At 45.5% G+C, this 13,980-nt stretch overlaps 1 long non-coding RNA gene across 1 annotated transcript; it reads right to left on the reverse strand.

Moving 5' to 3' along the window:
* Positions 1–963: 963 nt before the first annotated feature.
* On the reverse strand, positions 964–13,199 carry LOC132389335 (uncharacterized). The gene is made up of 3 exons (XR_009510493.1): positions 13,003–13,199; positions 5,079–5,338; positions 964–1,188 (listed from the first exon to the last, which is right to left on the reverse strand). It is a non-coding gene; the product is annotated as an uncharacterized LOC132389335 (long non-coding RNA).
* Positions 13,200–13,980: the final 781 nt, after the last annotated feature.

Here is a 13,980-nt window from a genome sequence, read left to right on the forward strand (position 1 = left end):
CACACACACACACCTGTATCCGAAGTTCTCCAATTAAGTTTGCCTCTCCAAGTTGATATGTGTGTGTGAGCGTGTGTGCTGCGAGAAGTCCAAGGAGGGGGAGGGCAGAAGAGGCGATGGAAAGGGTGTTAAGGTTGCAGATACTGAAGCAAGTGGTGTGGAACCAAACGACCGGCCTGTGCATGCAGAGCTGCTGAGAAGCTCAGATCCTGTTGATAGATATCAAGTGGAAGGGCGAGGTGTGATACAAGGCGTCATCTCTCCCTTATACTCACCACAATTGCCTGTGACACAGGGAAGGAGGACGGAGGGGAGCGTAGTCGACGTAGATGGGGAGCGTTTAGCAAATGGAATGGATCTCGAATACGGAGATGGGCGTAGGGAGCGGACAGTATGTGAGAAGGGGGTAGGGAGAGTCTGTCAAATAGAGGGCGGGTACAGCAAAAGAAAGAGTCAGCGCAGAAAGAGAGGACAGGGAGAGGGAGGTAGAAACAGAGATTTGTGTCTGGACAGAGAGTGTGTGTGGGGCGTAGAGTGAAATAGGAACTGAGAGATGGTGGGAGGAGGAGAGAGGGAGAGGGAGGGGGAGAGAGAGAGAGAGAGAGAGATACAGAAAAATTACCCATGGAATGCCCGAAACAACACGACCAGGGTCATACACAGAGTGAAACTCCCACGACTCCATCCCATCAATCACACCCAGAGTTGGACACAGAGTGATGATCACACCGTCCCATCACAGAATTCCTGCATCAGACACCGACTCTTTCGCTCTATAGCTCTCCCTCTCTCTCTCTCTCTCTCTCTCTCTCTCTCTCTCTCTCTCTCTCTCTCTCTCTCTCTCTCTCTCTCTCTCTCTCTCTCTCTCTCTCTCTCTCTCTCTCTCTATCTCTCTCTCTCTCTCTCTCTCCATAGGTTTAGGGGCGGGGGAGGGTTTTTTTTTAACTCGCCTATACTGCGGGTTAACAGTTGGTAGAATTTGCTTTCGGGAATAGAGATGTTCTTCTTGAGGGTGTAAGTATTCTTGAGACAGTTGGTCTGGCCAAGGACCAGAAGTCAGTTCGCGGTTATCCTCGATTCGACGTGTGAATAAAACTCATGGATATTTAGACGATATCAGCACCGACTCTGTTCCTCTTCCTCCCAAAGGTCTTCTAGTCTCGGTCGGAATTGATCGGAGACGAATATCTGTCAGAAAGAAAAGAAAAGCTTACAAAAGAGGTTCATACAGTTTGTTAATGTTAGAGATCTCGAAGATTATAAGGCTAATAGGAAGGTGCTTAAGAAGGAGTTTCGGAGAGCCAGAAGGGTCCATGTGAACGTGTTGGCGGGCAGGATTAAGGAAGAAATCAAGACATTCTACAAGTGTGTGAAGAGCAAGAGGGGAAGACCGGAAATAATTTGACACATCAAGTGTGACAGTCGGAAAGTGAGTATGGAACCAGATGAAATAGCAGAGGCACTCAGTGTATACTTTGCTTCAGTATTCACTATGGAAAAGGATCTTGGTGATAGTGGTGATAACTTGCAGCAGACTGAAAAGATTGAGCATGTGGAAAAGTCACTGGGACCGGATGAGATGTAACCCAGGCTACCATGAGTGGCGAGGGAGGATATTACTGAGCCTCTGGCGATGATCTTTGTATCATCAGTGGGGGCGGGAGAGTTCCTGGAGGATTGGCGGATGTCGTTCCTTTACTCAAGAAAGGGAGAAGAGATAGCCCAGGAAATTATAGCCCAGGAGTCTTACACCACAGGTTGGCAATTTGATGGAGAAGATACTGGGAGGCACTATTTATGAACTTTTAGAGCGGTATGATATGATTAGGAATAGTCGGAATGGCTTTGTCAATGGCAAGTTGTGCCCTACGAGACTGATTGATTTTCCTGAGGATGTGAGGGAACACGTTGAGGAAGGAAGAGCAGTAGATGTAGTGTACATTGATTTCAGAAACAACAATTGTTAAGGTACCCTATGCATGGCTTATTGAGGAAGTAAAGAGGCATGGAATACAAGGCTACAATAGCCTTGTGGATCCAGAAATGGTTTGCCCACAGAAGACAAAGTGTGGGTGTGGTCGTGTCATTTTCTGCATGTAGGGCGGTGACCAGTGGGGTGCCTCAGGGATCTGATCTGGGAACCTTGTTGTTCGTGTTTTTACTTTTTATTTTTAATTGACCTGGATAAGGAAGTGGACGGATGGCTTAGTAATTGTGATGATGGCACAAAGGTTCGATTATTTGTGGGTAGTGCAGAGGGCTGTCACACGTTACAGCGGGACATTGATTGGCTGCAGAACTGGTCTGAGAAGAAGGAGAAAGAGTTTATCCCAGCTCCATGAAAAGTGGTCTATTTTGGTAGGTCGGTGACATGGCAGAATATAGTATTAATGGTAAGAAGCTTGGTACTGTGGAGGATCAGTGACATCTTGGGGTCCGAGTCCAGAAGACGCTCATAGCATCTGCGCATGTTGTCTCTCTGGTTGTGAAGGCGTCCGGTGTATTGGTGCCTTCATCAATTCTGAGATTCGATTTAGAGCGGAGAGGTAATGTTACAGCTATATATGCCCCTGACCAGATCCCACTTGGAGCACTGTACACTCTTCCCGTCTCCACACAACGGAAAGGATACGGAAGCCGTAGAAAGAGTGCAGATAAGATTTACAGGGATGTTTCCTCGAGTGAGGAGCATGCCTTATGATAATACGTTAAGTTTTTCACTTTGGATCTAAGGAGGATGAGAGGTGACCTGACCGAGGTGGAAAATATGATGAGAGGCATTAATCGTATGGCTAGTCAAAGGCTTTTTCCCCCAAGGCTGAAATGGTTGCCACAAGAGGAGACAGTTTAAGTAGCTGGGGTGTAGGTACAGAGGAGATGTCAGGGGTATAATTTTTACTCAGAGAGTGGCGAGTGCGTGGAAATGGCTGCCGGCAACGGTGGTGCAGGCGGATACGATAGAGTATTTTAAGAGTCTTTTGGATAGGTACATGGAGCTTACTGAAGGGCAAGAGGTATGCCAAGTAAATTCTAAAAGAGGGACATGTTCGGCAGAACTTTGTGGACCGAAGAGCCTGCATCGTGCTGTAGGTTTTCTATGTTTCTTTGTAAACTACGCAACACGGAACATGGGACCCTTCAAAATACCTTCCAGGACTCTCGTTCATTCCACAGAGCCTCCGTTTGATAACCATAGCAACGAATCTCCTGTCAGGACAGCTCGCCTCTGCTCTCTCTCACATTCCCTTCTGAGCCACAGAACATTAAGCAGAGCCAGCAAATTGCTGTCAGCAACTAGCACACAACACACACACACACACACACACACACACACACACACACACACACACACACACACACACACACACACACACACACACACACACACACACACACACACACACACTTCTATACGAGGCTATGCGCCCAGAGATGTAAAGTACCTCCGGCACCATCGCAACACAATCTGATAGAGTCAGAAACACTGCGCAACCCTCTCCCTCCTCCATTCACCCCTCTCACCAATAACCAGCCTTTCAGCTTTCCAGTCTCGAATGGAATGCACCTCTCGGAGATAGTATGTGTGTGTGTGAGCGGATAGTAGAAACATAGAATGATTAAAAATAGGTGCAGGAGTAGGCCATTCGGCCCTTCGAGCCTGCACTGCCATTCAGTATGATCATGGCTGATCATCCAACTCAGAAACCTGTGCCTGCTTTCTCTCCATACCCCTGATCCCTTTAGCCAGAAGGGCCATACCCAACTTCCTCTTAAATATAGCCAATGAACCGGCCTCAATTGTTTTCTGTGGCAGAGTATTCCACAGATTCTCAGTGAAGAAGTCTCAATTGACAGTGAAGAAGTCTCAATTAAAAGTGGAGACGTTTTTCCTCATCTCGGTCCTAAAATTCTTCCCCTTTATCCTTAAACTGTGATCCCTGGTTCTGGTCTTCCCCGACATCCGAAACAATTTTACTGCATCTCGCCAGTCCAATCCCTTTAGAATTTTATTGTTTTCAATAAGCTCCCCCCCCCAGTTGTTTACAATATATATTAATGATTTAGATGAAGGAATTAAATGCAGCATCTCCAAGTTTGCGGATGACACGAAGCTGGGCGGCGGTGTTAGCTGTGAGGAGGATGCTAAGAGGATGCAGTGTGATTTGGATAGGTTAGGTGAGTTGGTAAATTCATGGCAGATGCAATTTAATGTGGATAAATGCGAGGTTAACTACTTTGGTTGCAAGAACAGGAAAACAGATTATTATCTGAACGATGGCCGATTAGGAAAAGGGGAGGTGCAACGAGACCAGGGTGTCATTGTACACCAATCATTGAAGTTGGGCATGTAGGTACAGCAGGCGGTGAAAAAGGAAAATGGTATGTTGGCATTCATAGCAAAAGGATTTGAGTACAGGAGCAGGATGGTTCTACTGCAGTTGTACAAGGCCTTGGTGAGACCGCAACTAGAATATTGTGTTGAGCATTGGTTCCATAATCTGACGAAGGATATTTTTACCATAGAGGGAGTACAGAGATGGTTCACAAGATTGATTCCTGGTATGGCAGGACTTTTATACGAAGAAAGACTGGATCGACTAGGCTTATACTCACTGGAATTGAGAAGATTGTGGGGGAATCTTATTGAAACGTATAAAATTCTAACGGGATTGGACAGGCCAGATGCAGGAAGATTGTTTCTGATGTTGCGGAAGTCCAGAACGAGGGATCACAGCTTAAGGATAAAGGACAGAGATGAGGAAAAACCTCTTCACACAGAGAGTGGTGCATCTGTGGAAGTCCCTGCCCCTGGACACAGTTGAGGCCGGTTATGGCGGTGCCGGCTCGAATGGCCGAATGGCCTACTCCTGCACCTATTTTCTATGTTTCTATGTTTACTTCTGGGTTCAGAAACAGAGTGAATCACCCTCCACACCGTCGCATCACACACTCCCGGTGTCAGACACAGTTTTCCGCTCTATCTGTCTCTCTCTCTTTCTCCCTCTCTCTCTCTCTCTCTCTCTCTCTCTCTCTCTCTCTATTTCTTAAGATTAGGAGCGGGGGATGGAGAATTTTACCTCACGATTCCTGCTGGTCAACAGCTGGCAGAAGAATTTGATTTTGTAAATAGAGAGGATTTTGTTGAGGGTGTCAGCATTCTCGAGACAGTTTGTCTGGCAGAGGAACAGAATGGAATTCGCAGTTATCCCGTATTGAATGTTCGAATGCATCTCATAGACATTTAGACGGCATTTGCACCGGTTGCTGTTCATCTGCTGATATTGTTCCCAAAGAGCCTTCTGTGTTCGGTCGGAAGTGATCGGAGAGTGACGAATCTCTGTCGAGAAGAAAAGAAAAGCTTACTAAAGGTTATTAGAGCTAGGTAATATTACAGATCTAGAAGATTATAAGGCGAATAGGAAGGAGTTTATCAGGGACATTAGGAGAGCCAGAAGTGGACATCTGAATGCCGTCGCGAGCAAGATTAAGGAAAGCCCCACGGCATTCTACAAGTATGTGAAGGACAAGAGGATAAGACGTGAAAGCATTGGACACATCAAGAGTGACAGTGGGAAAGTGTGTACGGATCCGGATGAAATAGCTGAGATACTTAATGAACACTTTTCCTCAGTGTTCACAGCGGAAAAGGATCTTGGTGATAGTAGTGATAACTTCAGCTGACTGAAGAGATTGAGCATGTAGATATTAAGAAAGAGGTTGTGCTGGAGCTTTTGAGAAGTTCCAGTTGGATAACAACCCGGGACCGGATGAGATGTACCCCAGCTACAATGGGAGGCGAGGGAGGAGACTGCTGAGCCCCTGACGATGATATTTGATACATCCGTTGGGACGGGAGAGGATCTGCAGTATTGTAGGGTAGTGTATGTTGTTCCTATATTCAAGGAAGGGAGTAGAGATAGCCCAGGAATTTATAGACCAGTGAGTCTTACCTCACTGTTTGGTAAGTTGATGGAGAAGCCCCTGACAGGCAGGATTTATGAACTTTCTGAGAAGTATGATATGATTAGGAACAGTCAAAATAGGTTTGTCAAGGGCATGTTGTGCCGTACGAGCCTGATTGAATTTTATGAGGTTGTGCCAAAACAAGTTGCTGAAAGAAGAGCAGTAGATAAAGTGTATATGGATTTCAGCAAGGTATTTGATAAGGTACCCATGCATGGCCTATTGAGGATGTCAAGTGGCATGGGATACAAGGGGAGTTTGCCTTGTGGATACAGAACTGACTTGCCCACAAAAGGCAAAGAGTGGGTGTTTCTGCATGGGGGTCGTTGACCAGTGGGGTGCCTGAGGGATCTGTTCTGGGACCCTTACTGTTCGTGATCTTTATAAATGACCTGGATAAGGACATGCAGGGATGGGTTCGTAAGTTTGATGATGACACAAAGGTTGGTGGTGTGTGGACAGTATAGAGGGCTGTCACACGTTACAGCAGGACATTGATTGGATGTAAAACTGGTCTGGGAAGTAGCAGATGGAGTTCAACCCAGACACTTGTGAAGTGGTTCTGTTTGGTAGCTCAATAATGACAGTACTAATGGTAATACTCTTGGCACTGTGCTGGATCAGAGAGACTTTGGTGTCCGAGTACAGAAGACACTCAAATCAGCTGAGCAGATTGACTCTGTGGTTTAGAAGGCGTCCGACGTATTTTCCTTCATCAATCCTGGAATTCAAATTAGAGCCGAGAGGTAATGTTACAACTATATATGGCCCTGACCATGCCCCACCTGGAGTACTCAATTCCGGTCGCCTCACTACGGGAAAGATGTGGAATACATAGAAAGGATGCAAAGAAGATTTACAGGTATGTTGCCTGGATAGGGGAGCGTGCCTTATGATAATAGGTGAAGTGAACTCGGTTTTTTCTCCTTGGAGTGATAGAGGATGAGAGGTTACATGACAGAGGTGGAAAACATGCTGAGAGGCATTAATCGTGTGGATAGTCATGGGCTTTTCTCCCCCAGGGCTGGAATGGCTGCCAGAAGAGGACACAGGTTGAAGGAGCTGGGGAGTAGGTACAGAGATGATGTCAGGGGTATGCTTTTTACTCAGAGAGTGGTGAGTGCGTGGAAATGACGACTGGCAGCAGTGGTGGAGGCGGATACGATAGGGTATTTTAATAGAATTTTAGATGGGTACATGGAGCTTAGTGAAGGGCTATAGGTAAGCCTAGTAATTTCTAAGGCAGGGGCATGTTCGGTACAGACCTGTGGACCGAACAGCCTGTATTGTGCTGTAGGTTTTCAATGATTCTATGAAAACTACGCAACATAGAACATGGGTCCCAGGAACATACCATCCAGGTCTCCCGTTCTCTCCACACAGACTCCGTTTATTACCCATTTTAACGTAACCCCAGTCAGGACAGCTCGCCTCTGCTCTCCCTCACATTCCCCACTGAGGCACAGAACATTAAACAGAGCAACCAAACTGCTGCCAGCAACTACCACAACACACACACACACACACACACACACACACACACACACACACAGTAAGGGGGGGGGGTGGTGGAGGGGGCGGAGGCCGGAAAGGGAAAATATTGCTGGTGATATAGCGGACACTAGAGGGAGTGGTATCCACGCAGCGCTGTGGAGAGATTCAGAACCCAGAGGTCAATATCCGGAGGAAACGAGGAGGTGTGACAAGTGGCACCAATATTCCCCTTCCTCATCACACATCCCTTTGATCACAGAGAGGGAGTGGTGCTGCGGAGTGAGGTACAGATATACTGGGGGGCGTAGTGTAGGTATGGGAAGACGGAAGAGGAGAGGGGTATAGGGGAGGACGGGTATGACGCATGCGAGGAAGTGTATGGGGGAGGGAATTCGGTTCGTAGTAATGGAGCTTTTTAAGGGAGGGTAGAGTGAAGGGGACGGGAGAGGTCCCTCTTTTCACATTGTGTATTCCCCAGGCTTGTACACTAAAATTCATCTCTCCTTTAACACTTCCCCCGATTCACAGTATAGGTCGCTCCCGGCTACAACGAAGTAAACACCGCTTGGGCTCCAAGTTACCAAGAGCACATTTGCCAGAAAACATCTTCTCCAAATCCACACATTCCGGATTCTTTCTGGTCCAAGGTAAATTTCGCCTTGCTCCAATTTAGAATCTAAACTTGAGGAACGTCCTATCGTTTCCGATAATTATTTGAAACTAATGACTTTCTCATCACTAGATACAATGTGTACCCTGGCATAAAACTCTGACGCCTGCCTTGTCTCATGCCGCAGTAGCAGATCAGGTATTTCTCAGGTATGTGTCGGGGATAGTGTGGCGGGCTGTCAGACGTTACAGCGGGACATTCATATGATGCAAAACTGGTCTGAGAAGTGACAAATGGTGTTCATCCGAGATAACTCTAAGGTGTTTAATTTTGGTAGGTCAAATATGATGACAGAATAAAGCCTTAATGGTCAGACCCATGGCAGTGGAGGATGAGAGAGATCTTGGGGCCGAGTCCATAGGAAGCTCAAAGCAACTGCGCAGGTTGACGCTGTGTTTCAGAAGACATACAATGTGTTGGCCTTCATCAATCCTGCGATTGAATTTAGGAGCAGAGATGTAATGCTGCAGCCTTATGGGACCCTGGTCAGACCCCACGTGTAGTACTGTGCTCAGTTCTGTTTGCCTCACTATATGAAGTACATAGGAATTTTCCTGGACTGGGGAACATGACTTATTAAAACAGATTAACGGAACTTGGACTTTTCTCCTTGGAGCGACGATCAGATGCCACTTGATAGAGGGGTATAAGATGATGAGAGGCATTAATAGTGTGGATAATCAGAGGCATTTCCCAGGGCTGAGATCTTTGCCACAAGAGGACACAGGGTTAAGCTGCTGGGGACTAGGTACACAGAAGATGTCTGGGGTAAGTATTCTAAGCAGAGAGTGGTGAGTGCGTGGAATGGGCTGCCGGCAACGGAAGTGGAGACGGATACAATAGGCTCTTTTAAGAGACTTTTGTACAGGTACATGGAGCTTAGAAAAATAGAGGGCTGTGTGTAAGCCCAGTAATTTTAAAGCTAGGGACATGTTGAGCCCAACTTTGTGGGCCGAAGAACCTGCATTGTGCTGTAAGTTTTATATGTTTCGATATTTCCACCCACAAAGTCCACAGGGGATGCAGAGTCAGTATGAATAGAACTGAGAAATTCTAAGTGTAGAAACACCCTAATACAAGTTATCTCCAGGCATGCAAACAGTAGTCTGGATGTAGGCTGTAAGTTGAAAGAAGAGTTAAAATTGGCATGTCGCAAAGGTAGTGATACAGTTGTCATGGGGGTTTTCAACATGCAGGTAGACTGGGAAAATCAGGATGGTACTGGGCCCCAAGAAAGGAGGTTTGTGGAGTGCCTCCGAGATGGATTCTTAGAACGGCTTATCCTGGAGCCTACCAGGGAGAAGGCAATTCTAGAGGTAGTGTTGTGCAATTAACGTGATTTGATCAGGGACCTCAAGCTAAAGGAGCCATGAGGAGGTGGTGACCATAAAATGATGTATTTTAACCTACAACTTGAGAAGGAGAAGGGAGAATCGGAAGTGTCAGTAGTACAGATTAACAAAGGGAACTATGCAGCTATGAGGGAGGAGCTAGCCAAAGTTCAATGGAACAATACCCTAGCAAGGAACACAGTGGAACAACAATGGCAGGTATTTCTGGGAATAGGGCAGAAGGTGCAGGATCGGTTCACTCCAAAGAGGAAGAAAGATCCTTTAGGGGAGTTTTTCGGCGGCCGTTGCTGACAAGAAAAGTAAAGACAGTATAAAAATAGAAGAGGGGAAATATAACATAACAATGATGAGCGGGAAGACGGAGGACTGGGAAGCTTTTATAGGACAACAGAAAATAACAAAAAAGTCAATGCTCGGAGAACAAAAATGAGGTACGAAGGCAAACTACCCAGAATATGAAGGAAGATAGTAAAAGCTTCTTTCGGGATGTGAAAAGAAAAAAATAAACACAGTTAAGATCAAAATTGGACAATTGAAGACAGAAACGGGTGAATTTATTATGGGGAACAAGGAAATGGCAGATGAGTTGATCATTTACTTTGGATCTGTCTTCACTAGGGAAGACACAAACAATCTTCCAGATGTAACAGAGACCAAAGAAACTACGGTAATGGATGAACTCAAGGAAATTTATATTAGGAAAGAAACGGTGTTGGATAGACTTTTGGGTCTGAAGGCTGATAAGTCCCCGAGAGCTGATGGTCTTCATCCCAGGGTACTTAAGGAGGTGGCTGTCGAAATCGTGGACGCATTGGTAATCATTTTCCAATGTTCTGTGGATTCAGTATCAGTTCCTGCGTATTGGTGGCTAAAGTTGTTCCACTTTTCAAGAAAGGTGGGAGAGAGAAAACAGGGAATTAGAGACAGGTTAGCCTGACGTCAGTGGTGGGAAAGATGCTGCAGACAAGTATAAAAGAGGAAGTTACGACACATTTGGATAGCAGTAGAAGGATCAGTCCGAGTCAGCATGGTTTTCCGCAGGGAAAATCATGCTTGAGTAATCTTCTGCAGTATTTTGAGGATGCAACTATGAAAATAGACAAGGGAGAGCCAGTGGATGTAATGTACCTGGAGTTTCAGAAAACCGTTGATAAAGTCCCACATAGGAGATAATTTGGCAAAATTAAAGCACATGGTATTGGGGCCAGAGTACTGACAAGGATTGAAAATTGGCTGACTGACAGGAAACAAAGAGTAGCGATTAATGGGTCCCATTCGGAATGGCAGACTGTGACCAGTGGGATACTGCAAGGTTCGGTGCTGGTACCGCAGCTGTTTACAATATACTTTAATGATTTACATAAAGGGATTGAAAGTAACATGAGCAAATTTGCCGATGACACAAAGCTGGGTGGTAGTGTGAAATGCCAGGAGGATGTTGTGAAAATGCAGGGTGACATGGACAGGCTAGTTGAGTGGCCGAATGTATGGCAGATGCAGTTTAATGTGGGTAAATGTGAGGTCATCCACTTAGGTGGCAAGAACAGGAAGGCTGATTGCTATCTAAATGGAGTCAAGTGAGGAAAGGGGGAAGTACAAAGAGATCTAGGTGTTCTAGTACATCAGAGAATGAAAGCCAGCATGCAGGTACAGCAGGCTGTGAAGAAAGTTAATGACATGCTGGCCTTTATAACAAGATACATTGTGTATAGGAGTAAAGAGGTCCTTCTGCAGATGTACAGAGCACTGCTGAGACCCCATCTGGAGTATTGAGTACAGTTTTGGTCTCCAAAGTTGAGGAAGGGCATTCTTGCTATTGAAGGAATGCAGTGTAGATACAAAAGATTAATTCCCGAAATGGCGGGACTGTCATATGTTAAAAGATTGGAGCGACTGGTCTTGTATGCACAGGAATTTAGAATGATGAGAGGGGATCTGATTGAAACATATACGATTTTTAAGGGATTGGACAGGCTGTAGGCAGGAAGCATGTGCCCGCTGATGGGTCAGTCCAGAACTAGATGCCTCAGTTTAAGAACAGGGGTAGGCCATTTAGAACAGAGATGTGGAAAAGCTTTATTCACCCAGAGAGTGGTGGATTTGTGGAATGCTCTGCCCCAGAAGGCAATGGAGGCGAGGTTTCCTGATGCTTTCAAGAGAGGTTAGATAGAGCTCTTACAGATAGCTGGGTCAAGGTATATGGGGAGAGGACATTGACGGGGTACTGATTGTGTATGATCAGCCATGATCACAGTATAAGTTAGTGCTAGCTAGAAGGGCCGAATGGCCGACTCCTGCACCTGATGTCTATTGACTATATGTGTAAACTCTCTTCCATCTCTTCAACTGACATCACAAGTTCCTTGGAATAAACACAAAGAATTCTGAAGCCCTCCCATCTGCACCGTAGCTTGAGCCACGCGCTCAACTGTATGGTCTTCCTGTGCCTGGGCACACTGGGACAGGTGCTGGTCCTGCCTTTGAATTTAATAGCTAATTCCCTGACCTCACTATGCAGAAACACCTTCTCATACATACCGAATTCATTAGTACATATATGGACCAGGACGTCGAGCTGCTCACTCACCCACTTAAGAATCATAGAATCTTTTTGCAATTGCAATTGAGCCTCTTTCTATTGCACCTATGTCAACTACATTATTTCAAGGTCTTAGGAGAGGGGTCGTGGAACCATTGAAATCCTCTCCATTCACATCTGACCCTGTCGGGTTATCCACCCTCGAAATGTTTAATCAATTTCGCTGCCACTATACGTCCACATCAGTTCAGATTTGGGTCCCATTCAGAGAAACCATCTATTTCTTCCCTCCACACTCGATTCAGTTTTTAGACAATGGGGTTTGAACGGCCTTATGCGCATTAAGGATTTGTGCACTGGAAAGATATTCAATAGTTTTGATAACCTGTGCAGTAAATATGGCCTTCCGTATAATCATTTTTTTTAATACCTGCATATTCTCCACTTTGTCAAGGAAAAAAAATCCCTCTTTTCCTGATGTACCACCTGCTATGTTGTGGGACAAACTCACTCTTCGCTTTAATAATAAAGAACTGATCTCTGTACTATACTCTCAGCTGATGTCTTTGGGAGTTCAAGAACTAATCAAAACTAAGACCAGCTGGGAGGATGACCTTGGTGTGGATCTGGCTGACGAATATTGGGCAAATACACTGAAAAGGGTTCATTCCTCGCAATAATGTGCTAGATTCGGGCTCATAAAATATAAAGTTTTACACGGTTCATTTAAGTAAAGCCAGGCGTGCTGACATATATCCTGGGACAGACGCTGGCTGTGACAGGTGTTCCCTATCTCCGGCTTGTTTAGTGCATGCAGTTTGATCTTGCCCTCGGCTTGATGGCTACTGGGCACAGGTTTTTTTAAAAATTATTAGTGAGGTTTTGGGGGTGACACTGAGACCTTGCCCGCTTATAGCCGTATTTGTTAAGGCAGATGATGTTTTGGGTTTAAATGCAATCAAGTCGGATATTATTTCACTTACATTGCTTTTGGCCCGTAGGAGAATCTTGCTGGTCTGGAAATCTGCCACTCCCCCATCTGCTGCTGCTTGGTTAGAGGACGCAATGTTTTATTCTGAAATTAGAAAAAAATTAAATTCACTCTGAGGGCGTCTGTGAGAAAGTTCTATTCGAAGTGGGGGTCTCTCTTGTCATATTTTGGGAGTCTTAAGGAATTACCTACTAGCTGAGGGCATTTGATTGTACTTGGGAAGTTGCTTCCCTTTTAACACGCATATGGTTTACCTCACAGGGTGGTTGATGAATTGTAATATGAGTGTATTCTGGATCATCCGAGAAGTTGTAGATGTGTGTGGGACTTCGTCTTGAAGTAATGTGGGGGTATGGCTGTGAAGTAACCATACTTGTATTTGTGAAGGTTTGTATTGTAAATACATATTTGTGAAGGTTTGTATTGTAAATACATTAGCTGTCATTGTATGTTCGGGGAGGGCGGGTGAGGGGAGGATTCTTTAGGGGTAAGATACAAAAGCAAAATGGAGGAAATTGTAATCCATTATTATTCTGTACAAAGACCTTCAATAAAAAATATTACAAATAAAAGAGAATCATAGAGAAGGAATGGTGTGCTGTGAAAAGAGGAAGGAAGGGGCGGAGAGTGGAGCCTCAGAAAGGGTGTTCAGTTTGCAGCAGTTAGAGCAGAACGTGTGAGGCACCATTTTCTTGCTCCCTATCTCTGAATGGAGTCTGTTTAAACGCCGAAATCCACTGACCCATGGCCAGGAGTCACAGACAGAGTGAGAATCCCTCCATCAATTCCGATCACACACACACCTGGAAATATGCACTGAGTAACGCTCCCTCCGCAACGAACCATCACACTCCCCCAGGATCATACACAGAGTGTAACACCCTCCACATTGTTTCAACACACAGTCCGGGGTCACACACCGAGTGAAGGTCCGTCCACAACATCCAAACTGGCAGTTCCTGGGTCGGAT

The sequence above is a fragment of the Hypanus sabinus genome, unplaced genomic scaffold, assembly GCF_030144855.1.
Source record: "Hypanus sabinus isolate sHypSab1 unplaced genomic scaffold, sHypSab1.hap1 scaffold_536, whole genome shotgun sequence".
NCBI lineage: Eukaryota > Metazoa > Chordata > Chondrichthyes > Myliobatiformes > Dasyatidae > Hypanus > Hypanus sabinus.